Genomic DNA, 26,588 nt, shown 5'->3' on the forward strand with positions numbered 1-26,588 from the left:
ACGGGGAGAGGCAGGCTGGGCCCGTGCTGACGAGGGAGGGAGCTGGGGTAACAGGGACCGTCCCTCTTTGTGCCGGGAAGGAAACGTTTCTTTAGAGTAGGCACATCACGCCCTACTCGCTGCTTCTGGCACATCTAGAACCCTAAATCCGAGGGTAGTGGATGCATCATGTAATAATCCTAGAGCTTGCCGCTCTCTGACCACGTCCCTGGGACCCCGCTTGGAGCTCCCTCGCCCACAGACCACCGGTTTCTTTCTGAGTTCCCCGAGCTCTTAGCGCAGGCCTTTGCGTTGACCTCTCGACTCCCCTCGGAAAGAACCATTCAAATGTCTGGCCTAAAGGGGCGCCTGGGTGGCTCAGTGGGTTGAGCGTCTGACTTTCGATTTCGGCTCGGGTCGTGATCCCAGGGTCGTGGGATCGAGCCCCGCATCGGGCTCCGTGCTGAGTGTGGAGCCTGCTTGGGATTCTTTGTCTCCCTCTGTCCCTTTCCCCCATGCATTCTCTCTTTCTCTCTTTCAAAAAAAAAAAAAAAAAGTCTGGCCTGGGAAGTCCTGGATGGTGGGACTACCTTTCTGCCTGGAACCACCGGAAAGGCCTGAATGAACCCCTCCTTGTGCACCTCCAGTCCTGCGTTTGCCAGGAAAGGCGGCCTGAGTGGGCCAGGTAGCATTAGGGAAAGCTCAGCGTAAAATCCGTCCAGTGAAAGATGCTTCCAAGAATCAGGGGCCCACGAGTAGCTTGGGGTTGGGGGCAGAAAGAAACCCAGAGGTTGGGGCCCCGAGAGAAGGGGGTTTAGCAACTTGGAGACTGTGGTTGGGAACGTAAGACATGAAAATTGCCGAGTCAGAATTAAGTGGCCAAGGTATCCAGAGCCTCCCACAGAGGGGACTCATGAGGGGACAGGCTCTTGCCCCATCCTTCTGGATCCGGGCAATAAGGGAACGGAGACAAATAGACACACACACACACACACTTGTGCACACACCCCCCACCCGCCTGCACCTGCTGTCAGACGGAGGGCAGAAGCCACCGGAGACGGAGGGCCCCGGGGGCCTGGGCGCTGAGGCAGGAAACGGGGCACCGCTGCACCCGTGGCTTCCCCAGAAGCCGATTCTCCCACATACAGTGTTCTTTGTTTTCATTAGGGAAAATCTCAATTAAAATGATTACAGTTACAACAACAAAAAAAATCACAGAAGAGAGAAAAAAAGGAGTTCAGTTAAATGCAGATTTATTCGGGATGATGTTATGAACTCTGCTCAACGCCTCTAAAATTACCCATTAATGATTACACACTAATTACCCACCTTTGTATTGTTCTAGAAAGGAAGAGATTCATTCTCCCTGGAGCGGAGTAGGTATTCGGTGAGAGGATGCCCCCTGCGTACTTTAGGGCGGACCAAAACAGCCCTCCTTTTTGGTAAAATCATGAAGAGGCCGGGACGGCTCCACAGAGCTTTACCCTAAAACACCACCTCGAAAATGAACGCTGTTTTCCCTTCTGGAGGTTTTCCCTGCCTTCATCAGAACAGGGTAGTTTGTAACCGAAGCCTGGCACCTGCGGGCTGCGAGGGTCTGGCGAGGGTCTCATGCCGGTGGTATTTGCGTCGTTTTGCTCCTGGGGGCGGGAGGGGGCGCTTATTCCCTCCGAGGGCCGCTGTTGCCACCGGCTCCGTGCTGAGCCACCGATGTTCAGGCCACAGCTGTTCCCCGCGTCAAGGACAGGGCAAGGTCGTGGCCAAGGCAACAGGTGAAGCAGGAGGGTGTGTCCCTGGGGTGGGGCGCGTCTGTCCATGTGTCTGTCCCGGGGGGGGGGGGGGGGGTGGGGGAATCAGTCCAGGTTCCCACTACGGTCCTGCTCCCAACGTCTGCTCTGTCTGCAGAATTTCAATTTCCTGCCATCTTGATGTTCAAGCCTAAGGCTTCCAGACTTGCTGGTCTATCTGTGCAACGGCACGGAAGGCCCTTGTCAAAGCACACGTTCCAGTTTTTGGCTCATGGGTGTGCTCGACGGACCCTCGGAGCAAGGTGGGGTGGGGGGACGGGAGGGTGGGGGGCTCTGGGTCAGGGCTCCCTGTGCGCCATCTCTCGGGGTCCCTTCCCTGCAGTCCCGGGGGAGGGGGCGGCGAGGTCGCCTTGTCTCCACAGAATAGACAGGAAGTCTCTGTCCCAGGAGGTAGACGTGTCCAACGTCACTTAGCTGCAAGCTCGGGTTTTCAAATACAGGTCTGTAAAGCCCCAGCGTTCAAGATTTCCCTCCCTGCCAGGAATGAAGAAGACTGTCGTGTGGCCTGGGAAATGGGGGTCGGGTGTTCGAGGAGCATCTGAGTCCCTGGAAGACCGGGGGGTCGTCCCCAGCAGGTGCCAAGGACTGAAGCCCCCAAGGAGTCAGCAGTGAGGTCCTTGTCCTGGGAGGAGGGAGGTACAGAGAGAACTACCTCAATGGAGCTGCAGTCAAACGGTTCCCCAGAGCACTGACTGCTTAGGAGTGACCCTGGACCTTCTGCCCCAACCTGTCCTGCGGTCTCAGCCCCTCCCCCAGTCCCCGCTGCCCCCCTGATGCCCGGACTCGCCCTGCCCGGTTCTGCAGGCAGATTATTCCACTTGGCACCCCAGTGCCAAGTGGCCAGGTTCCTTGCGCCCCGGCCGACGATCGCCGGTCGCCAGGGAGAGTTAGAACGCCTGAGACGTGAGATTTTTAAGTCTATTGCATTTGGGGGATGTATTCATTCCTTCAGCTGCTAGCGTGCATTTCCGGAGCATCTCGCAGGTGAGGGCGCCGTGCGTGGCACGGGGCGAGGACCAGGGAAGGAACACGCGCGGGGCCGGCGGCTTTGAGGGACTTGGAGCCTGGTGGGGAGCTCACCACAGCAGTCACCTCATTCTGGCTCCGCTGGGAGGGAGGCCGTGTGTCTGCTGGTGGGTCATTCCATCGGAGTCCTCCAAGACGCAGGAGGGGACGGAGACCTGACTGTTCCGTCCCAAGAGCCAGGAGGCACTCTGTGGCAGGTGCATGCAACATGGAGAGAGCAGGACATCTGGGAGTCACATGGTCTCTGTGCCCAGGAAGTCACCCAGGAGGCAGCCCGGGATTAGGGCACAGTCAGTGTGCCCAGAGGGATAAGGCGAGGGGTGCCAGGCAGGGGGGGGGGGCATCCCGCAGCGAGCGCCCACGAAGACGCGATGGCGGGGAGGACCAAACACTCCACGTGAGAGCTCCAAAAGGCCAGAACGGGCACAGGGACACGCACAGGGCTGTGCTGTCCTGTGTGCGGGGACGGGGGCTTGCGTTTGGCGGGAGAGCGCTAACCAGAGTTCGGGTCACCACTGTCAAAGCGGCTTGTTCTTTCCCGAGCTGGGTCGGTCCTGGTGCAGCAAGGGCGGGCTTTTCCCGGACCGGGAGGGAGGAAGTGACCGGGGGAGAGCAGCCGGCTCGTTTTGCCAGAAGTTTGGGTGGTGGAGGGATTTCCTTGCTACGGTCACCAGTCTGCCGATTCCTAGGGAAGGAACAAGTCCTGGGGTCCCTGGGGGGCTCAGTAGGTTGAGCGTCCGACTTCGGCTCAGGTCATGATCTCGCGGTTCGTGGGTTCGAGCCCCGCGTCGGGCTCTGTGCTGACAGCTCAGAGCCTGGAGCCTGCTTCGGACTCTGCGTCTCCCTCTCTCTCTCTGCCCCTCCCCCCGCTCAAGCCCTATCTCTGTCTCTCTCTCAAAAATAAATAAACATTATAAAAAAAAAAAAAAGAAGAAGAAGGAGCAAGTCCTGTAGGAGGGAAGCTGGGTACGAGACACCGGGGGGAGGTCAGATGTCAGATGGCAGGCACTGAGCTGCCGAGGGGACTCGGCCCCGTCTGCCCTCCCTGCCTGTCTGGGCGACTCTAACAGAGCACCCCAGACCGCGTGCTTACAGCCAAAAGACATTAATTTCTCACGGTTCCGGAGGGTGGTTGGCCTGGTTCATAGCCGGTATCCCCTCTCTGTGTCCTCGGGTCGCAGAATGGGGGCTCTTTCTGCATAAGGACACTGATCCCTCGTGACTTGACTGCCTCCCAAAGGCCCCACCTCCTGACACCATCCCCCTGGAGTTGGAGGAGACAACAACTTGGGTCAATGACATCATCCTCCTACTTCACTGCTGTCCCGATGTCCCCGGAGGATGTGCACCTGGTGTGGAGCTGGACGGGGCTCGGAACTCCCCAAAGCATTTTCACTTTCCGTAGGGTTTCTCATCCCACCCATTTCTTTTTTTTTTTTGAAGTTAAATTTTTTTTAACTATTTATTTATTTATTCTGAGAGAGAGAGAGAGAGAGAGAGAGAGAGAGAGACAGAGCATGAGTGGGGGAAGGGCAGAGAGACAGGGAGACACACAATCGGAAGCAGGCTGCAGGCTCCGAGCTGTCGGCACAGAGCCCGACGCGGGGCTCGAACTCACGAACCCCGAGATCACGACCTGAGCCGAAGTCGGACGCTCAACCCGCTGAGCCACCCAGGGACCCCAGGACTTGTTCCACCCATTTCTGGTTGCGACTTTGGTTGCTTTCTTGTGAAACCAGCTCACCACCCCACTGTGCCTCAGTTGTGCCGCGGAGGGGGTGGGGGAAGGGTGGTTTCTGTTAATGATCCTCTCGCTGCTCTCCACCCCACCCCGTCTCCGAGCCTCCCACGGAAAGAACAAAGACATCTTTGCACGCCCAGGGTCTAGAAGAGCCTGACTCAGGGTGGACGGGAATAGCCTTAGTCCTTCCACGCCCTGCTATCCCTCGGCCCCTTCCGGGGCTCCAATGGGTCCATCGACCTGCAGACGAGAGGGAGCCACCTGTGGTGTATGGGGGGGTTGCGGGGGGCGCGCTTCCCTCCCGAACCCGCCTCTGACCCGAGGACCCCCTCTCTTGAAGCCTGAGTCTCCCTGCCTGCTTTTCCATTTCTTCACTCAAAGCTCCGGTTATGAGGGAGGTGAAAACCCAAGAGGTGGTGTTTGCTCTGTAGAAGGGATGTGTTCCAACCAAGTTGGCTGATAAGTGATTTTCTGCAAGCAGGGTAATTGGACGGGTGTTCCCATGGCAACCGAGACCTTCCTGGAAACCGTCTGGAGGGGGTGCAGGAGGAGAGGGGCCGGCTCTGGATCTGCTGGGCCGGCCAGGCGGGAAGGGGGTGCCGCCTGGAGATCCCCCCCCCCCCGCCATCCCCCACACCACCGCCCTGACTCTGGGTCCTCCCTCTCTCTGTCGCCTCCTATTCCTCGGGCCAGAGAGATCATTTCACGCTGGAATGCGTCCTGAGCGACACTCACCGTTCCCGGGATCTGTCATCTGTCTCTCTGTCTCTCTCTCTCTCCATTAACAGAAACTGTGCTTTTCGACACCGTGATGTTTTACAACGCAGCCGGTGACAATTTACAGACCGCGAGCGCTGCCATGGGATTCTCTGAAAACGCCCTTTGAAGGCGGATGATGTAAACATCCCATTTCACAGATGTGGGGACTGAGGCCGGCACCCGATAAGGGACTGGTGGTGCAGAGAGGCCAGAGGTATGGCGAGACGCCGGGCCGGCTGTGACCCCAAACTGCCCGGAGCGCAGACGTTCCCCTTACCCCATCAGCAGGGGTGGGGCTGAGAGAGAGAGCGCGCAAGAGAGACAGAGACAGGGAGAGACGGAGAGAGATGACCTTCCCTTAACCTCCCTCCCTCTCTCCCTCCCTCCTCCACACGGGGACTTCTAGCGCCGCTCCCCCGCTCCCCTGCAGCAGAGGTGGGCAGGAGGGGGGCTGCCTCCAGAAGTGGGAGGTTCCTGGCTGCTGTTCCTAATGAGTGTCATTGTGAGATTTCATCAGTGCCTCCCCGCCTCTCTCCGTCACCCGAAGGGGCCTGGGCCCCATAAAAGTGGCAGCTGGGTAAAGAAGAATCAATCCTCTGCTTTTCATTGCTCGCCCTTTGAACCGGGAAGGGCTCCCAAGCGCTTGAAAGGGCATGAGTGTGTGCATGTGCGTGCGTGCGTGTGCACGCACAGGCGAGGGCATCCTGAAGTGTGGGTGGGGTCTCTCCAGGGGGCAACAGGCTCTGTACTTAAACTTGCTAATAATAATTACGTATTCCTTTTGTTTGTTAGAAAGACACTTAGGTCTATTGTACGAAGACCCAAGAGTCATTGGTTAGAGAAAAGCCAGAAAAGTGGGGAATCTGGAGCCTTGCCTCTGGGAGTTCCTGACGCTTTGAAAAAGGATTCGCAACCTACTATGCGTTTGGCACTAAAATTTGCTTTTCCTCTAGCGTTTGTCTCGTAAACCTTGTACTTTCGCTTTCGTTTTTATACGTTGATCATTTGCTTAATTATTTGGAAGTTTATTCATTTATTTCGAGAGAGGGAGAGAGAGCCCGAGTGGAGAAGGGGCAGAGGGAGAGGGAGAGAGAAACCCAAGCAGGCTCTGCACCGTCAGCTCGGAGCCCCACGCAGGGCTTGAACTCATGAACCGGGAGATCACGACCTGAGCCGAAACCAGGAGTCGGATGCTTAACCACCTGAGCGACCCAGGCGCCCCTATACGTGAATCGTTTAGTAAAGCCTCATGTACGTACAGAATGAGCAGACCGAAAATAACACACATCCTAAATGCACAGCGTGATACATTTTTACTGAGTGATCTTATCGGGGTAACCTGAACCCAAATCAAGAAACAGGCTACCGGGGCACCTGGCTGGCTCAGTCCGCAGACCATCTGACTCTCGATCTCAGGGTTGTGAGTTCAAGCCCCACGTCGGGTGTGGAGGCTACTAAAATAAAGATATTTTTCAGGAGCCTGGGTGGCTCAGTCAGTTAAGCATGCGACTTCGGCTCAGGTCATTTGAGCCCCACATCCTTTTATTTCTTTATTTCTTTAAATTTTAATTTTACATGGGGAAAGAGCAAGCGCTGGGGAGGGTCAGAAGTAGTGAGAGAGAGAGAGAGAGAGAGAGAGAGAGAGAGAGAGAATCTCAAGCAGGTTCCACGCCCATTATGGAGCCCAATATGGGGCTCGATCCCATGACCCTGGGGATCACTGCCTGAGCCGAAATCGAGAGTCGGACGGATGCTCAACCGACTGAGCCACCCAGGTGCCCCTATCTCGTTCTTTTTTAAAAACGATATCTGTACGGATATTGTACTGTACGGATGCATCGTAACTAAGTAAGGGAATCCCTTGATAGACACTTGTGTATGATTTGATATAAGGCAATATTGTTTTAAAAAAACAGGAATTCTTTTACATTTCATGGACTAGACTTCAATCAATGCTGTTGTAAACAAGGCTTTAAGTAGTCACCGAAAATACAATTCAAGTGATGACCCGTGGGAAGTACGAATGCGCCCCTACAGGATGAATGAGTGTAACCCGATGGGGCGTTGTCCTCAGGGGGAGGGTGGGGGCCCCCGTGGCCCAGGATAAAATGTCCGGTGGCCTGATGCCTTCTGAAAAGCGTGCTGTGACCCCAAAGGGGACGCGGTGGGGACGTGGACACCTGGTTGATAAAAGGACACCTTTTTTTCACGTCTTTTCTTTTGGTTCACTGGATACTTGGGTTTGCCTTGGGTTTGGGCACAGACGGTCAGTTGCTCAACATTTCTTTTACTGTGACAAACAGTACTGAAATAAACAATCTTAAACTTTGTATACTTGAGGGGACACTGTGGACAGTGCTATGCCAGAGTGTAGGGCCACTTAAAAATCTTATATATGGGGGCGCCTGGGTGGCTCAGTCGGTTGGGCATCTGACTCTTGATTTCGGCTCAGGTCACGATTTTGTGGTTTGTGGGAGCGAGCCCTGCACGGGGCTCCACGCTGCCGGTGTGGAGCCTGCTTGGGACTCTGTCTCTCCCCTTCTCTCTGCCCCTCCCCTGCTTATGCTCTCTCTCTCTCTCTCAAAATAAGTAAACTTAAAAAAAAGAATAAAATGACCCCCAGGTTAGGTGACTGACAATAAATGACCCCCCGATTGGGTGGCTGAGAACTGTGTTCGTTACTTCTCGGTTTTCTGTGGGTTAGCCTGGGCAGGTCAGGCAGGCGGCAGGCTGGCTGGGCTCAGGATCCCGGCTGAGAGGGCCCACGTGGCCTCGCAGCTTTGGGGAGGTGAGCCTGGGCTTCTCCTTCGGTGGTCCCGGGGTTCCAAAGGCCACGGGCGCTTCCCAAGTCACATCTCTCGTTGGCAAAGCCAGCCGGGCGGCTGAGCTCAGAGCGAGCCACCCAGGGGCACAGATTGAGGCAGGCAGGAGCAAGTTGGAGCCGTTATTACAACAACCTGACCCAGAAGGGCACGAAGAGGGAACGTTGTGGCAGGCAGTATAATAAAAATAAAATTCTAACCGTCCACCATCTTAAAAAAAAAAAAAAAAGTCCCACTTAACTCCCAAGTTAAACCAGAGGTGGCCAATTTGGGAATTAACCTTCTGGTAGGACCCTCCTCCTTTTCGGTTCAATCAGTCTCCAACATGGAAAGAACACTTTGCACTCAAAGGTTTAATTACGGGCTTTCCTTCCCACTTCCCGCTCCCCTCTCCCCCACAGGGCTCGGCTGCAGGATAATTAGCTGCCTATGGATCAAGGTGGCCGTGCACAGCTCCCATAAAGGGGGTGCATGTGTGGCAGCGTTGGGGGCGGGCGTACCGAGCACACCCAACCAGGTCTCTAGTTGGATCGGTTCGCTGTTTAATGTGGTCTGCTGCTAACAGCTACCTTCCAGCACTTTCCAGTGCTTTGGAGGCATGGGGGGGCAGTTGGTCATTAAGCGCCTGCCGCGACTGAGAGTCCCGGGGAACCGGGCGTCCCGGCTGCCCCGCGCTCTGCCGATACTGCACGCAGGGGAGAACAAGGAGGGGGCAGGTGTGGGGGCAGCTGGCAGCCGGCTCTGACCTGAGGGTGGACACCCTCACGGCTGGCCGTTCAGGGCTGGAGGGTCCTGGGGCGCAGGGCACGGAGGCACTGGCCCCAGGTGGGCGAGTGGCCAGCCACCTCTGGCCACATTCTTGTTTTAGGGCCCCACCCCACCCCAAATCTCCTTCCCTGTCCCTTGCTCCACACCGACCACAGTTGGGTAGACGATTTTCAGGGAGGCTAAGTGTTGGGGGGGGATGCCTCAGGGAGAAGGAGGAGGCAGACTCCGCGGGGGGTGCTCATGCACGGGAAGGGACGTCTAGCCCCTCAGTTCTAGACACAGCAGGACAGGTCTCCTTGAGAGCCCAATGGGGACCCAGTAGCACCTTATTCCTCAGCACAGACCCGGCTCCTTTCCCCTGGGTCCTCCGCGTGCCCGCTCCTGCCGGCTCTGCACCCCGAGGGGGTCTCCTGGAATAAAGTCAGGGATTGAAAAGAATCCTGATTCATCGCAGGGCCTTGGCTGCCGAGAAAATTCTCTTGAAGGCTTTCTTTTCTTCAGCTGCTGCTTCCCAGGGGTGAGGGCTTACAGAGTTGGCTTTTCAGCCAACTGTCCATGACTCAGAGCCCTGAGGGGCCCAGGAAGGAGAGGGGCCAGAGACCCAGATGTGGGGCGGGGATGGGGTAAGTGAGGTCCCACGTTGGGAGAGCAGAGCGGGGGGCCCGGACACAGTAACTAACAATGCGCGTTAATCCGTGACCACGCGCGCCTCTCCGGCCGGGCATCGGGCGGGCGGTCTTACAGATTTGCGTTCCCTTAACTCACATCCCCCTTGGGGGCATCTGCTAATGCCCTCATTTAGATGAGGAGGAAGCACAGGTTGCCTGAGCCGGTTGCCAATTGCAGAGTCTCATTTCTTCCAGATGCTGCGTCTCGACCCCCGGGGTGGAGGCGAGAGTGGAGACAGAAGGGTGCCAGGCATTCCCAGGGCAGGGTGCCGGGCTCGAGGCCGGCTGGGGCGTCAGGAGAGGAGGGGTGGCAACGGCCCTGTCTTGCTCATCTTGGGTGAGGCTGGTGCCCTGTGGATCTCTCCAGCAGCCCGCTCTCCACGGGGGGCCCCGCGGAGGGTCCAGCGTATCAGGGACCCTCAGACACATCCGGGCGTTATCAGGGAGGCTCTCACGGCGGCCGCAAGGCTGGTCTGAGCTGGACGGTGGCGGAACTGGCACAAAAGACCATAAACAAGCACTGAGATCTACCCCTTTCACAAGGTAACACCCCAAAAAGCGGAGCAGAGGAAGGACTCAAAGAAATGCTGCGAAAGGTTTCTTGGCAACTGCAGAGTTGTGCCCTGAGGGTGTGGCTGACAGCCCGGAGCCCTGGGTCCTGTCCAGACCCCTCGGTCCCGTCTGGACATCTCTCTCTCTCTGTCTCTCCCTCTTTCCCTTCTGTAGCTGTGTGCGAGCTCCTGCTTGCTCTCAGGCCCTCGGCCCGTGCTGGCACCCTGGCCTGACTCCAAAGAGCAGAAAGGCCACGCAGAGTTCTTTCTCCCTTCTATCTTCAGAAGCTGTGAGTCAGTGTTCGTATTTTTAGCAGCATACACGAATCTGCTGCATGGAAAAGATTTGGAGGGACGCTTGCACCGTTAAAGTGACAAAGGCGATTCATTTGGATCCAGTACCTAGGGCTGGAGCCGGCCAGCCAGTGTTCTTTGATCCAGGAAAGGAAAGAGAAGGAAGGTCTCCTGGTTCTCCGGGGATGAAGGCACCCATGGATGGAGGCATCCCAGGGATGGAGGCACTCCGGGGATGGAGACACTCCGTGGATGGAGACACCCTGGAGAAGGGGGCATCCTTAGACTTCCCCGAGCAGCAGAGTGGAGCTCCTTGTCCTGGCGGGTGGCTGGCATGGCCTGGAGCCCGGGACATTGTGGACGTAGGCCTGGCTCAGGGCAAGCCTGTACCACCCACAGAGGTCAAAGAGCGTGGCTTCCTTCGCGTTGACTCCTCAGGCCCCCGAAAAAGCCGCATGGTCTCCCGGGCATCCGGTTCACCCTGATGACAGGCTTCTTCACCACGACCACCCCGTGCTGGAGAGATGTCGGGTCCCTCCTGCTCTTGGGAAAAGCTGAAACTTTTGCCCTTGGCTTCTGAGGTCGTCCTCAGTCAGTTCCTGGCACCCCCCCCCCCCGGCCCACCTCATGTATTGTAAACGTATGAAGCACAGATCTGTGACCAGACCGTCGGCGTCTACACCGACATCTTTGCCATGACCATCCCCGAGGACCCTTCTGGGAGGCGCTATTGTCCAAGAAGAGTCTCAACTCAGAAGTTACAAGGCACCGGGTCTGGCCTGACTGTGGCCCCTTGGACAGCTGCTCTAACGTTTCTGGGCCTCAGTTTCCCTGTATTATCATTTGACGATCCATGTAATGGGTGGAGACAGCATCACGCGCATAAGGGAAGGGTGAAGCCAGGTTTTCCCCGCTTGTCTTACAAGGTTGCCGAGAGGACAAAGTAAACTGAAAGGGGGGGGGAACGCTCTCCAGCAAATTGAAGGCGGTGGCGCATATGAGACGCCTGGTAATCCTCTCCCTGGGGTTCGGCCGCCTGGACCCGGGATCGGCCCGGCTTCCTGGGATGAACTCGTCATTCGTGACAGATCCGTTGCCTTTGCTCCTGGAAAGAAAGCAGGAGGTTTCTGGGGGTCGGAACCATGCACAGAGGTGGGTGGGCCCTCGTAATCCCTGAGTCATCGGCTCAGACGGTTTCACCCCTCTCTGGATGCCTCGCATTCTCGGCAGGCCCACGGGACAACCCTGACCCCCCAGCACACACACAGACCTTGTGCTGAGATGCCCCATCACAGACACCTGGGCGGGGCTTCAGATCCGAGCCGGGCCCCGCAGCGAGCCTCTGCCCAAGGAGCAGACCGCCGGGAAAGGGTGGCTGGGGCCCCAGAGACTCCCCGGGTTACCCCCAAACCACCGACTCAGAGCTCACTCGCTCTGTTATTCAACAGTGTTGGGCATCGCAGGAGAAGTTGCCGATTGCCCGCCGCTTGGCCAGGCCCGGCCTGAATCCCCGCGAGATGATGAGGCGGGAACTGGTGGCTGGTCCTCGAGGGCCTCCTCCAACGCGATCCACACCGTGGTCAGGCTGTCCCAGCACCACCTTCCCCACATCCTCCCAGCCGCCTGGTCCCGGGGGTCGACCCTGCACCTGGCCTCTGTCGGGTGTGCGAATTCACATCGGCACGCCTGTCCCCGACCTGGTTCGGGCCCTCGGCCTCTTGCACCTGGTCTCACAACGGTTCTATTGCGACGGTCCTGAGGTTTAAAAACATTTATAAATAGCATAACAACATGAAGTTGAAACACTCACGAGCCCTCTGCCCAACACAAGTGTTTCCTGCCCGCCCCGGCTTACCTGCCACTCACAACCTCTCAGGGTCGCCTGGCTGCCTCTTTTCAGCCTCCTTTGTCTTGATCAAGTGAGATTTTTCCCAACTACGCTGTGCACTTAGCAGCTTTCTGGCTTCCAGATGCAGAAACTTGAGCGCTCCCGTCTCCCTGCCTGGTACCTGTCTCCTTCCGCCCCCCAGCCGGCTCGGGCTCTGGGGACACCCCTCCCTCGGGCCAGTGCCACCGCTGCCCATGTCCGGCATCCCCTCTCGCGTATGCTTCAGTCCGTTCGCCCGCTGCTGGGCCACGTTGCAAACAATCCCGGGCCGCTTCCCCCGCGTCCGGAGACTGACCATCTCTCAACATGTGCTGTGAATTTGCTTTTTAAGGGGAATTGCTCCTTTTCCAGAAACATCTGAAAGGGGCATCTGGGTTGTGGGGTTGTGGACCACGTGTTATTCTCCTCCTCCTCCTTGCTGTTAATGAAGAAAGCCGAATCCATTTTGAACCCTTTAAAATGTTTCCAACATTTCACCATGAAGATGTTCAGCAGAGGCATTTCAAGGAGGCTCACCTCTCAACTCGACGATCGTCCGTCATGCGGGGACGTTGTCCTACGCGTGGACAGGCGTGCCACGTGTGGTGCTGTTCAAGATGCTACCACAGGGCCTCTCTGTTACAAGGAGGTCTGCCTTCGCCCTCTAGGGGCCCATCATGGGGACAAAGAGAGGACAGGCATATGCACCTTTATGCACATAGCATTTGTGCTATTGGGTGTAGGTCAATTGTCAGCCCGCAAATGGTCTTCAGCCCTTTGAGGACACAGCAAACCTGGGCCGGACCTCAGGGGAGACTCTGCAGAAGAGGTGAGGGAGCACAGAGGGGGTACCAATTTGACCTGGGAGGGCAGGTGAGACTCTGGTCGGAGGTGGCATTTCGAGGGTGGGCGTTGCTAAGCAGAGCCAGGATAAGGAGGCAGAAACTTCCAGGCTGGAACAACGGAGGTGTGAAAGGGTGAGGGGCCAGGGCGCAGGCAGGAGAAGGATCCGGGAGGCTGAGTCAAGGTCAGAAGGCAAAGGGTGATGAGCACCTGGCTAAGGATTTTGCATCAGGTGCTCTCAAGTACGAATTTCCAGGGGTGGGGGCAGGTTCGTGTGAGAAGAGATCCCACCGGTGGCAGCGGCCTTGGTGGACAGGAAGGAGACGGGATGCTGGTGAGGCAGGCACCGACTGGGGCAGCCGTCATAACTCAGGGAAAATGCTAGAAGCAGGAGGGGTGGCGATAGGAGAGGGGGTCAGAAACACCCAAGAGACAGAATCCAAAGTTGACAGATGTGCTGACAGTCCCTTCGAGCTAAGGGGGCGGGGGCGGAGGATGGGCCACCCCGAGGCTTTGAGTTAGGGACTTCCGGGGAAGGGAATGGGAGACAGCGAGCTCCGGTCTGAGTCTACAGAGTGTAGAGGACCAGGGCGCATTCCAGGAGGAAAGGTCCGGACCTGAAATCCAGAGAGGGGAGGGCATTTGAAATCATTAAAAACAGGATAGAAAGATGTTTAATGATACACGTTTAATGCCGTGGAAACAAGGAGCGACGAGCAGAGAACAAACAGTAACTAACGATTATTCATCATGGAGGGAAATTCGGTTTATCCGTGTGCCAGTACTTGGTTAACTGGGCGTGTGGGTGGGACAGAGGCTTCTGGGTGGACACAGGTACAGGCTGGTGGAGAGCAGCCAACTGTCACTGCTGTGCTGGGGTCGGGGTGAGGGAGGAAGGGGAGGAGACACTGGAGGGAAACCAGAGGGCGCTGCCTTGGGCGGTCTGCAGATAAACAGTCTTCTCCCCAAGCTTGCAGAGGGCTGGGTCCACCAAGACTCGCTCACGTGAACCTCCATGGTTAGGCTCACGCACGCACACGCACACACACGCGTGTGTACAAACAACGAGGCTGGGGAAGTGGCTGCTTTGAGAAGGTGTCTCTGTCTACTCAATCCCAGCTGGCTTCCTGAAAGAGGGGGCGCCCTCCCCTCTGCCACCTTGCTCTTCGGCCATTTTCTCCCAAACTCCTGCCCCTCTACCCCCATTTATGCAGGAGCAAGGGTGCCCTGAGAAGCAAGAACCCCTAACCTTCCTCCGAGGCTAGGTCTGATGGCCCCTCCTGCCTCCGGAAAAGCATCTTTTCAGCCCGAGGATTTCCACCCCCGCCCCCACAGCTCATTGGAGCCACAGTCCCAAGTAGGTTTCTGGTCTCAGCGAAGACATCAGGGCTGGGGGCCAGGTGTCTGCTTTTCTGCACATCAAGGAGAGCAGCAGACCTTTCGGGAAGGTGGCTGGTTTTGTCCAGAAGAGTGTAAATCTCTCTGGGATCTGTCTTCATCCTTCACTCTCCCATTAACCCGGTGGTGGTTGCGGGGTGGGGGGAGGAACCCTTCCCCCCGACTTCTTTTTTTCTACTTTAGCCCCCTCTTCTGTATTGTTTTGTTTTTTTAAACCTCTGTGCCCGGCTCCCATGATGGGAAGTGCTGTTTATGTCCAGGGCCCCTTAAAAAGGCCGCTAACGGCTCCCTGGCTACGGTCCTCTGCGCTTGTCTCCTTGGCAACCGGAGGCAGGGAAAACAGAACCTGTCACATGGAAAATGTCAGTTACAGCAGATCTGGGGAGAGGAAAGGAGGGGTGGGGCGGAGAGAGGAGAGAGGGGAGGAGTGGAGGGGGAGGGGAGGGAGAGCAGGCAGGGGACCCCGGGGCCTGCCGCCACCCCAGGCTGGCGCCCCTGCCCTGCCCAGCTGATCATCATATTGTTCCAGAGGTAATTCGGTGGCTTTGGGCACAGAGCAGTGCATCCTAGCAGCAAAGCCCCTCCAGCCGCTCGCTTGAAGCCCGGGCTGGGCAGGCGAACCAGGAGGTTCGGGGGAGAAAAAAAGATGTCAAATCTCGGCCACCCAAAGACCCCAGCATCTGCTCCTTCCACCCTCCATAGTGATGCCCATCCTTGCTTTATGCCAATTGATCCATGCCTCTGCCGAGAAGAGGAAAGAGGTTCGGGCAGGGCGTTAATATTAATCAACACCGGCCTCTCTCCAAAGGACAGCGGGGAAGCAGAAACAAAAGAAGGAGGTTTGCTGAACAGCCCAGAATATTACAGCGGGAGAAGCAATCAGTTAATGGGACTGGATGCCAATGAGGTGTGTGGGGGCTCCCGAGAGTAGAGAGGGCTGGAGAGAGTGTGCGTGTGTTCGTGCGTGTGTGTGTGTGTGTGTGTGAGGGTGTAGGTGGTGGGCATGCGCTGTCTGCAACCTTCTGCTGTTGTCCTCGGAAATTCCCGCAGCCTCCCCAATATTCTGATTTCCCGGGAGAAACTCGGGTGTGGGGACGAGACAGGCTGCTTGCTTGTGCGCGCCTTGCCGGACTGGTTCTGTTCGTTCTGAGAAGAGTAAGCCTCCACACGAGGGATCCAGGAAGGGGCGAAGGAGGGTTGCCCCGTCTTGCACGGGGATGTCTGGGGGAGTCTCCGGGGAGACTCTGTCCGCAACGCGGGACACCGGACGTACCGGGGACGTCCTGCTTCGAGGATCTCTCGCCCGGGGTTGCCTCTGGCTGAAGTCGCATTGCCTTCTGGCAGTACATCCTCGAGCCCCGGCTGAGTACAGGTTCCCCCTTTAATGCCTGGTCCCCTGTAAGCATCCTTGCAAAACCAAACAAACTTCCCGATATCAGACGAAACAAACAAACAAAAAAACCAAAACAAGAAACAAAACGCAACCGCAGCAATGCAGCGATGGCAAAACCGGATGCAACTGACCCCCAGACTTCCAGGCTGTATTATTTGCTTCAAAGGTTCCAGCTTTAGGCAGCCGCAGGGGAGAAAAGAGGAAATCAATTATTTTCCCATGTTCTGTCACTGTAATCTCTCCCCCCAAGGTTTGCTGGGTGGGGACGCTGCTCCTTTCTTTCATCTTTTTCCAGGACTCGTCCAAGTGACCATCCGGTCCACGTGGTCCCCGAAGGTCCAGGAGGAAGCTGGTCTGCCGGCGACTGTGTCAATCATGGCTCCACGTGCCTGCCACCACGCGCCTCGCTTAGAGACCCATATGGACCTTCCCGTCAGGCTGGGACAGACTTAAATTATGACACTTTTCATCTTGATTGACAATAACCTTCCCCTGGAAGTTGGGGAACAGCCCAGCTACAATTACGTCTTGTACAATAAAATGAAGGAAATAATTTTATGATTCATTATTTTATGAATATGGTCTCTGGCAGTTGGCTAAGGAGATAATCTTCATTCCCACTGCTCCTGCGTTTTATTATTTTATTAAGAGTTAACTCTCGATTATCCACATGTGAGCCACAGAGACGATTTTATTCCCACAGCTGTTAGGTCTTATTATTTTATTATTATCGGTTTGGGTTTGTCCCCGGGCTCCGTTCCGGGTGTGAAAAAGAATCACGGTTTCTCATTCTGAATTACGTGCAGTAAATGTTTATAATCTCACTGCCACCTCTCCCTTCTTCTGGGGTGGGTGGCTATTTTTTTTTTTTTTTTATTGCGGTAAAAGACACATTACGCAAAATTACCATGTTGACGATTTAAAATACCGTGCAGTGGTATTTAGTACGCTCATGATGTTGTTGCACAACCATCACCTCTACCTAGGTCCCAAACGTTTTCACCCCCCGAAGAGGAAACCCCGCGATAAAGGGGTCCCCCTCCAGCCCCGGCAACCAGGAATCTGCCTTCTGTCTCCATAGATTTCTCCCACTCTAGACACTTCATGCAAATGGAATCGTACAACAGGGGCCATTACTGCCCATAATGGAGCCAAGGTCCATCCATGTGGCCGCAGGGACCAGAACTCCGCTCTTCTCCGTGGCCGAAACAACACTCCAGTGTGTGGACTGGCCGCACTCTGCTTATCCATTCTTTCGTGGATGGACCTTTGGGGCGTTTCCATCTTTGGCCGTTGTCCATGGTGCTGCTGTGGACACCCGTTTTCAATTCTTTTCAACTGGTTTCGCCAGCGGCCGTACCCCCTTTTCAGTCCCCGGCATCAGGTGTGAGGGCTCCAGTTCTCCAGGATGTTTCTTCCAGCCGGCCTTCGTTGTGTCAATGGAAAAAACCAGTATTTTCAAGGTCAATCTCTCTCCATGTCCCTGGCCTTCGACCTTGGTGCTGTGATGTCATCCCTTGGCGCCACGAGGGGTGACGGAGCAGCGGGAGAGTCAGCAGGAATGCTGCTGTGCCCTCTGACCTGGGAGCTGCGTGTCGTGGGGAGCCCACAGAAGCAGGCCCACCGGGGACACCGCCGGGCAGGGGATCCTCATGGTGTGGGGGGCAGGGGTGGTGCTGGGCTTTGGAGAAGGCTCTCTGTCTGCCATTAGCTGCGCGGCCTTGGGAAATAATTTCCTGTTAAAATGGTGTAGCAGACCCTGTTGGTGCCCCACTCAGAGCCCCTTGACATTGACCTCTGTTTGCTCTTACGCCCGGACTCGCTGCCCGAGTCAGGATCCTTCTAGGTAGAGGCATCGGCCAGAAGTGCTGAGGACTGATGCCCCGGAAGCAGCCCTCCACCCAGGGTCAGGCTCCAGGACGGGTCTCTCTGTCTCCCGGAACTTGCTGCTGGAGCTCTGTTCGCCCTCGGTGACAATCGTGACAATCGTATGAATGAGGTATTTCCATATGCTCCCTCCGGTCCTCGCTCCCCACTGCTACCCTCTGCCCTCCCCTCTTGATTAAGTGACTTGCTGTCCTTTCCTGGCCTCGGAGTCCCCTCCCTGGGAATCCAGCCACAATGTGTGGGTTCTGTCTTTCTGTCTCCATAGATTTTCACCTCCTGAACGGGCTCGGTCCCGCAGTGGACGCCAGCAGGTCCTCGGTCCTCGTGGTTGTGAACACGGACAGAAGCGGTTTGCAGTCATCAGTCTGTTTTGGGGAGCTGCCTCCCATGGGGAGAAGCAAAGTGGAGGCAAATATGGAGGCAGCTTCATTTTAGCACGCTGTTCTTATCCTGTTAACGGGGATCAGCAGGGCGCGTGATGCAAAATCCCAGGTGTTTATCTCGTGGGGACAGCACCCATGTTCCGCCGCTGTGGTTTGGGTCCCTCTCCGAAATGCTTTTTTTTTTTTTTTTTTCCAAGGCTGAGTTGCAGATGAGCAGACTTCCCCTTTGAGTATTTCCCCCTCAGGTGGGGCGGGGAGGGCCGGTGGGTGCGATAATGCTGGTCTAGAAGCAAAAAATTGGCTTTAGATAATCCACAAAGTGGATAATCAGCCGTGGAAAATTGAGAGGTGGCCATGGTTATTTATCCCTACCCTGATAGGGACCATCTCGGGGGAGAGGGTGGGATGAAACCTGATGAGGGAGAGAACCAGGACCTGGAAGAGAGAAGGGGCGGGGGGTGCTCAGTTCAGCAGGGTCCTCAGTAGCCTCTTCTGGAATGGGCGGCTGCCAGCTGGAGCTGACAGCTGGGAGGGCCACACGTTCTCGGCCCCTCTCACAATCCACCCTTCCTTCGGGAGGTGCGATCCACTGTCACATGTCATGAGCCGTGTCCTCGGAGCCTCACACCCTGAAGATCAAATCTTCTTTAACAGGGCTTCCAGACCTTACCCTCTTAGCAGGCTCCCCTGACTCCAGTCTTTACTAGATTTTCTTCCCATGAGAACTCAGTTTCCCCAGGACCAGAGCAACACAATGGAAGCAGAGAAACAGTACTGGCTTCTTGGGGGGTGGGGCTCTCCAAGAGGATGGGGGTGGGGGGGGGAGAGGTGGAAAGAGGTCCGAGGGCAGGGAGGATGGGCGGCCCACGTTGGCCCGTAGTCCCCTGCTCACCCTTTCCTTGCCGTCGGGCTGGGGAGTGCTCGGGCCAACTCACCAATTATCTTGGGCAAACAGAACGAAGATCAAGTTTCTACCTGCGCTGCCTTCCCGCCTAAATCCTCGAGTGCGGGAGAACTTGGAGCCCCTGCCTCCCAGACCCCGTCGTCCCATCGCTATGTGTTGGCATCTTTCCCAGGGAGACAGAGAAAGAGGTGCTCCTGGTGCTCCGGCTGACCTCCGCCCTGGGGCTGCCCCCTGCTCCGCCCACCGGCCCGTCATCTCTCAGCCCTGCCGGCCCCCACCCCTCACCATTGCCCCCTGGCCAGCAGGCAAGGCGTGCGGTGTGTGTTTGGAGGAGGAGAGAAATCGCGTGTAGGGTCGGGTCAGGAAGTGCGTGGAGGGACTCTAAAATGCGTAGACTCTTGCCCGTTCTGAGAGGTCCCGCTTCGGATGCCTCTTAAAACCCAGGAATCCAGGCTCCTGCCCGCTGACCCTCCGGAGGGTCCAAGGCCGCACCCGCCCTGGCTGTTCGCAGCTGGCCTCTCCCGGGCCAGAGTGCCCGTGCTGCTGGGACTATGACGTTCCGGACTGCGGGGCTGAATTTTTCTCCGCACTTGCCCTGAGTTCTTTGTAATAATAGCTGCTCCTGGGCCATCACCTTCTCCATCGGAGAGACCCATCAAATGAACCAGCCGAGCCCATAAATTATAGCACAAACCGTTCCAAACAATAAAGGCAATTTTACTTACTGAACCATTAAATTTACATACTTAAATTAGACCCAACCAGACGTCGCACGGGGATGTCTTGGGGCCAGGCAAACAGTGAGTTTCGGGAAGTACGATCCGGCGGTCCCCACCCCGCACATGAAATTAATGAGGTGCTTCAACTCAATCATCATTAAAATCACATCTTTATTTAGGTACTTAGCTGGGTTTGACCTGCTGCTGTGGGCCGCCCCGGAGTCACCCCTGTGCCCTGGGCCGCCTGACCGCCAGCCAGAGGTCAGCAGGCGGCCAGTGGGTGTCTGCGAGGCAGTTCGAGCCCGGGACGCATCATTGGCGGACGTGGTTTCTGCCTCCAGGTTTTATTGGAGGCTTGACTCTGCTTTTCTCTTGTTTGGAAACCTGAGCCAACCTCTAGGAGACGCCCCCAAGGTGGTCTCCTTTGACCCCCACGTTGAATCTGACATCAAGTCTGACCAATTACATCTTGAAAAAAAAAATTTTTTTTACATTTATTTATTTTTGAGAGACAGAGAGAGACAGAGTACAAGTGGGGGAAGGGCAGAGAGAGAAGGAGACACAGAATCCGAAGCAGGCTCCAGGCTCCGAGCTGTCAGCACAGAGCCCGACGCGGGGCTCGAACCCACAAACTGTGAGATCATGACCTGAGCTGAAGTCGGACGCTCAACCGACTGAGCCACCCAGGTGCCCCCCCGCCCCGACCCTTTTTATTTTATTTTATTTTTTTACATCAATTACATCTTTTAAATATTTCTTGGACCTTTGCCTCTTCTCTATTCCTAATTCCTAACTCCAGTGTCCGAGTTCAGGCACCTACATTGTCCCTTTGGTGTTAATTCAACTCCAAGCACCTGCCACCAGAACAGTTCATGGAAAATTCTAAATCTGGCCTCCTCTGCCCCAGCTCGGAGCCCCTCAGTGCTGCCTCGTTGCCTCCAGGGGAAAGGTGGATCCCTGGGTGTGGCGTTCAAGGTCCCCCTGCCCCTGCATCCCAACCCCCGTCTCTTCCAGCTTTGTCTCCTGTCACTCCCTGCCTTGACCGTTCTAGTCCACTGAAGCCAAACCTCCCGGGGTCCCCCGGCCGCCCCGCTCGTACTCCCCACAGTTAACTTTGCCACATTCCTCCGAGATGGGCTCCCAGAACGCCCTGGCCCAGAATGTCCTTCCCGCCCCTACCTTCCTGTGCGCTTGTAATTGGTCTTTTCAAAGATCCTCAGGTGGGGCTAAATGCCCCCAGGTAGCTCACGGGCCTCCCGTCACGCACCCCCGTGTTTGCAATGACCACTTAACATGCCCTGCTGGGGCGGGGTGGGCATCTCCGTGTCCGAACCCTCAGCGCTCAGAAAGTCTGGCAATCGGGGACGCTCCAAAAAGCCTGCTGGGCAAATCCCTCGGAGAGAGCGGACAGCAGGCCCCCCACCGCAGGCAAGCCCAGCAGCCCTTGGCCCTGGAAGGCGCTTCCCCTCCATTTGGGTGTGGGTCGGCCCCAGCGTGACCCCGGTGGAGAAACGCTGTCATGGTCACAGGGCGGGGACCCCAAGCACTTTTTTGGACGGTGATGGAAACTGGGTTATACTTGGATGTGGCCTGGGAAACATCCAGGACGCATCAGGAAGCTCCTCGTCTCGGTCGTCCAGCAGCTGAGTGTTCGTCTCCTGGTCATTTTAAGAACTGGCCCAGGACAGGTGCATGCATCAAAATGCCAGGCAGGGGAGAGCTGAACATCTCCCGGGGCATCGCTGCTGGTTGCAGACAGTGGACACCCACTGTCTGCTCCCTGCCGAGGTCATCTCCGGTCCCTTCCAAAGGCGAACTCAGCGGGGCGGCGGGGGGCTGGCCCTGTTTTCTGTTCCCCATCAGTCTTCCCCACACCCAGGCCAGGTCTCTGCCTGGAGCCTGGGTTTGGCCTATAGCTGCGCGCCTGACAGCAGTAGAATGCGAGCCCTGTCTGGGGTTTTAAACGTTCTAGTAGCCACGTTCAACACGCAAAAAGAAAGAGGTGAAATTAAATCTGATACTATGCTTTATTTCACCCAACGTATCCGAAACATTGGCACGTCGACGTGGAATCAGCTTGCAAACGCCCTAAGAACATATTTTGCATGTGTTATTGGTACCAGGCTTTGAAATCGGCCCGTGTGTCCCACCACAGCCCCCGTCATTAGGAGAAGCTTTGTTCCGAGGGCTTGCGAGCCACGTGCGGCTGGTGGCTACCTAATTGGGCCGCGCAGATGTTCCCGGCTGACATCAGAGAATGTCTTTGTGGAAGCGGACATCCTGAATTCTGCAGCTGGCCATTCCTCCAATTAGGCGTGCAGGGGGGAGGCAGGAGCCGGCCAGCCCCCCTCCCACCCCAAGCCCTGAACAATACCCAGGCTTCCAGCAGGAGAGGGAGGAACAGGGAGCATCACAGATGCCGTTGACGCGTGACACACAGCCTCAGCAGAGGCACCAAGAACGAGGTGTTCGACAGCTCTGGGGGCCCGAAGTCGCTGTCACCGGGGACGTGGAGAACGCGCCCTCGGGGAGTCCTCGCGGCCCAGGATGCCACGGGGCCGTGGCCGCGATAATGGAGCGAAGGCCCGGCATCGGAGGCGGGCTCCAGGATTTCCTAGGCAGCCACGGGCGCTCGCACGCACCATGATTAATGGCCGGATACCCTGGTGTGAAAACCATTTAAAAGACGGCATTTTTGTCACGGACAGTGTTCCACATACAGTAAAGGTCACACGCGATGAGAGCATTATCCGTATTTCTTGGGCAAACATGCTTAACCTTGTAGAGCGCAATTCCTCGGCGGATCAGCCATCCGTCTCTCGCACTTCAGAGGGGCCGAGGGCGCGGATTCTCTGCCGAAAGGCTTGAAGGAGCGTGGCAGTGGCACCACGCAGGGGCTTCGGACAATGTGCTGAATTGGCTGCCGGCCTCTCGCTGTGGCGGCGGGCACAGGGCACAAGGCCCCGCGGCCTGCGAGTCGCCACCGGGCAAAGAAGCTTCTTCCGAACATCGGCCGCTGCGGAAGACAGCGGGGTTTGGGGACAGAAGAGCATTAAAAATCACATTCTGGGGGCTCCTGGGGGGCTCAGTCAGTTGAATGTCCGACTTCGGCTCAGGTCACGATCTCGCGGTTCGTGGGTTCGAGCCCCGCGTCAGGTTCTGTGCTGACAGCTCGGAGCCCGGAGCCTGCTTCGGATTCTGTGCCTCCCTCTCTCTCTGCCCCTCCCCTGTTCACGCTCGCTGTCTCAAAAAATGAATAATTTTTTCTTTTTTTAAAGCAGGCTCACCGACTGAGCCACCCAGGCGCCCCTTCAGCGATAGCCTCTTAATCCAGTGCAAACCCTCTACACCTAACGCGGTTCCCGGACCACGGTGTGCTGACGAACGCCTGACAACCTGTTCTCCGAAAAACCAGTGTGTGTGTGCGTGTGTGTACGTGTTTATTATAAGTTTTACTGAGAAGAATTCTAAGTTTGTGCGAGGCACAAATTTACAGACGATAATAAGCTATGCGATATTCCTTGTTGCGAATTCCATGCAGCCAAGTGATGCTCAGAACGCTTTGTGCTGATTTTTGCTGAGCTCCTTATATCTGCACTTGTGGTCCAACCGCGCCCCGCCTCCCGGACAATTTTTTTTTGGTGACGTTAACAACATAATGGCAATAAACCCGTTTAAAGTTGAATCGTCTGATCAACGTTCTCTCGACTGCTTTCTCGAGTCTAGACAATCAGGACCACCGTGTACATCAAGCCCTGACTTGAGGAGTTTGCCAATTTCCGCGGTGAAAATCCTCCCCTCGCAACCAATTTCAAACTGAGGGCATGACGTCACTGAGCACGGAGTGGAAAGAAAGGTGTGGTGCTCACCATTATTTAATATTTCCACCGTACCGATGCAAGAAATATGAATAAGAAAAAAGAAATATTAGGGCGTAGCTAAAAATAAAAATGTAGCCAAATAATTAGTAAGTGGGGGAGTTCGGAGTTTTTATGACCATTGTTTTCAACACATTTTATTTAATTGTAAGTTTATATGATTAAATTTGTTAATGTGTGTTTATTTATTTTGAGAGGGAGCATGAGCGGAGGAGGGGCAGAGACAGAGAGACAGAGAGAGGGAGAGTGCGAGACAGAGAGAATCTCAAGCAGGCTCACAGCTGTCGGCACAGAGCCCGAGGTGGGGCTTGAATGCACGAACTGTGAGATCATGACCTGAGCTGAAGTCAAGAGCCGGACACTTCACCGACTGGGACACCCAGGCCCCCCTATATACTTAAAATTTTTAAAAACAGCTGGGTTTAACCACCAGTGCACAAAATTCCCGGCGGTTCAAGCATCGGAGCTGGTGTGCGCGTAGAAGCCTGCTGTTGTCTCGGCCCCCGCCGGCTCTCCACTGCCTTGGGCTGCTTGTCCTCTACTCTGGCCACTCTGGATTTCTCCGAGCTTTCTCTGCTCTCTGAGCTTTACACACACTGCTACCAGTCCCGGGAACGCTCCTCTCCTCCCAGACACGTCTGCCTCCCTTCCTTTCCTCTCCCTTCTTAGTGATTGTAGATTCCAACCTGGAGCCTGGGGCAGAAATCTCTCCATTATTATCTTACCTCCTGTCGCAGCAAATAACATCACTGCCTGGTATCTCTAACTGTCGCCGAGACCCCTCTCCACTTACCCCTGGATTCCTTCTGCCCTGGCTGAGCCACCCAGGCTTGGGCAGAGTGGAGACCAAGAGACCCCGCTGAGCTGGCAGGCTCCCTCCTCCTGTCCCTCCCCGGTCCTACCCTGCCATTCAAGAGCTGGACTGCAGGTGGAGAAGGAGGTGACATTTCAATGGCTTTGTGGTTCCCTCGGCCTTGCCCACTCCACAAAGACATCATCAGAAGGTCACGTCAAGAATGGAAATTTCAAAGGAGAGACACAGAAATGACCAGGAAGAAGGAAGCATGAAGGAGTCCAAGGAAACTAGGATTTTACACGTCCTTGTTCTAGACTGGAAACACATCACCGTGCTCGTAAGGTGCAAATGTGATTATGGACCTGGAAAGGCTTATTATTATTATTATTTTTTTTTTTGAAAGAGAGAGAGTGGGAGAGGAGGGGCAGAGAGAGAGGGAGAGAGAGAATCCCAAGCAGGCTCCGCACTGTCAGCACAGAGCCCGATGTGGGGCTCGAACCCACGAACCGTGAGACCACGACCTGAGCCGAAACCAAGAGTCAGACGCTCAACCAACTGAGCCACCCAGGCGCCCCCGGAAATGCTTATTAATGAGAAAGCGCTGAGTACGCCTTACACCCAGGAGGAGAGGGGGAGGTAGGGGACTGCTTGGTTCATTCATTCATTCATTCATTCACTCACTGATTCATTCAGCGTGCACCCGAGAGCCCCGTGTTAGGTGCTGAGAAAGGCGTAGGATGTGAAGGGCCCAGGAACACGTCAAGTTCCAACCTTCGCTTTGGAAGCCAGTTGTGTGACTTGCTCCCAGTGAGCTCTGTTCTTCAGGCAGGAGCACCGAGTGAGACCACGCCTTCTGAAGGTCCAGAGACAAAGCCTGTCCGCACCCCGCCAGGACCGCGCGACCAGGAACAGCGCCGAGCTGCGCGGCAAAGGGGCAGAGGAGCGCAGGGGGATCCGCGTGCGGGGTTCACGGGCTCTTGGGAGGGGGGAGACGATGCCTGGTTGTCCCCGCTTCCCCTGGACACCCCGTAAGATCCACTTGCGAGGACGCGCACAGACTTGGGCCAGACGGGGAGGGGGTTTGGCAGTGGAACCTCAGAACCGGTGGCTAAGGCTGCCTTTCAGCCCGGACTCCTGTTCCCCAGGCGGAGATGGGGGAGGTCACTCAGCTCGTGGCGTTGGGTTTCTCATCCCGGTTCCCATGAATCCCCGTGCGTGTGCCTTTGCGTCTGTCTGCCAGCGGTGGGGGTTGTGTGTGCCTCTTTCCCACCCACCCCCCACCCCCCGTAGCTGGCACAGACGGGGGCATAGCTCTGAATAGACACGCGGTGCAGGAGGCCGTGACCCACACGCGCGAGTTATGTGAGAGGCTGTTTCTTCCCAGGGCTGCCCCGTCAGGTGGCCTCAAGCCATCCCGTCACTGCGGTCCTCCCCTCCCCTCCCGAGCCACCCTTCCCTCCTCGTGTCCAGGCAGTCAGGTTCTCTGCCCCTCACTTCCCCTCTGGACCTGGGTCCCGGTCTCTGCCCGCCACCCTCACCTGGAGAGGACCGCGGTGTCCTCCCCGGTTCCTTCCGGCCGGCCGCAAAGGCTCAGCCCCACCTCCCGCTGCGTCGTCCCTGACTTGATGCCCCCGTCCTGCCGAGTGTCCCCCTGATGTCTCTCTTGCGGGGACTTTATCTCCCGGCGCCTACGTACGCGTGGTGCCCACCTGCCCCACAGAAGAGACGGGCACCCTCCGAACCATTCACGGGCTCTGCCTCCTGGGACGTGGCCGCTGCATCCTGGACGTAACGTTCTTGAAGACGGGGCTGCCTTGTTCCGGTCTTACACCCTCACCGGTTAGCAGAGGCACACGGAAGGCCAGCGTCACGCGTGTGTTGAATAAACCGAGCAAGACTTACGCGGGGTGGGGCGCAGAGCAGAGAGCCCGGTGCATGGGCTCAGTCTTGTTGTACGAATGGATGGATGGGTAGGTCTGTGAGCTCGTGGGTGAGATGCGTGTGGCTGCGGACATGCGTGGGAGTGGGAAGTGGGTTGCTTGGGCGAGGGGCGCTGTGGGGAGGGTGTGGAGGCAGGCGGGCGCTCCTCGCCGCGCGGGGCGAG

At 56.5% G+C, this 26,588-nt stretch overlaps 1 long non-coding RNA gene across 2 annotated transcripts; it reads left to right on the forward strand.

The window, feature by feature from the left end:
• Window positions 1–14,932: 14,932 nt before the first annotated feature.
• On the forward strand, window positions 14,933–19,820 carry LOC125926312 (uncharacterized). Of its 2 annotated transcripts, none has more exons than XR_007459062.1 (8): window positions 14,933–15,055; window positions 15,227–15,431; window positions 15,575–15,679; window positions 16,213–17,380; window positions 17,764–17,916; window positions 18,070–18,296; window positions 18,842–18,958; window positions 19,143–19,820. It is a non-coding gene; the product is annotated as an uncharacterized LOC125926312 (long non-coding RNA). The 2 variants fall into 2 exon arrangements; XR_007459061.1 differs by having other exon boundaries at window positions 15,333–15,431.
• Window positions 19,821–26,588: the final 6,768 nt, after the last annotated feature.

This window comes from Panthera uncia, chromosome E1, assembly GCF_023721935.1.
Source record: "Panthera uncia isolate 11264 chromosome E1, Puncia_PCG_1.0, whole genome shotgun sequence".
NCBI lineage: Eukaryota > Metazoa > Chordata > Mammalia > Carnivora > Felidae > Panthera > Panthera uncia.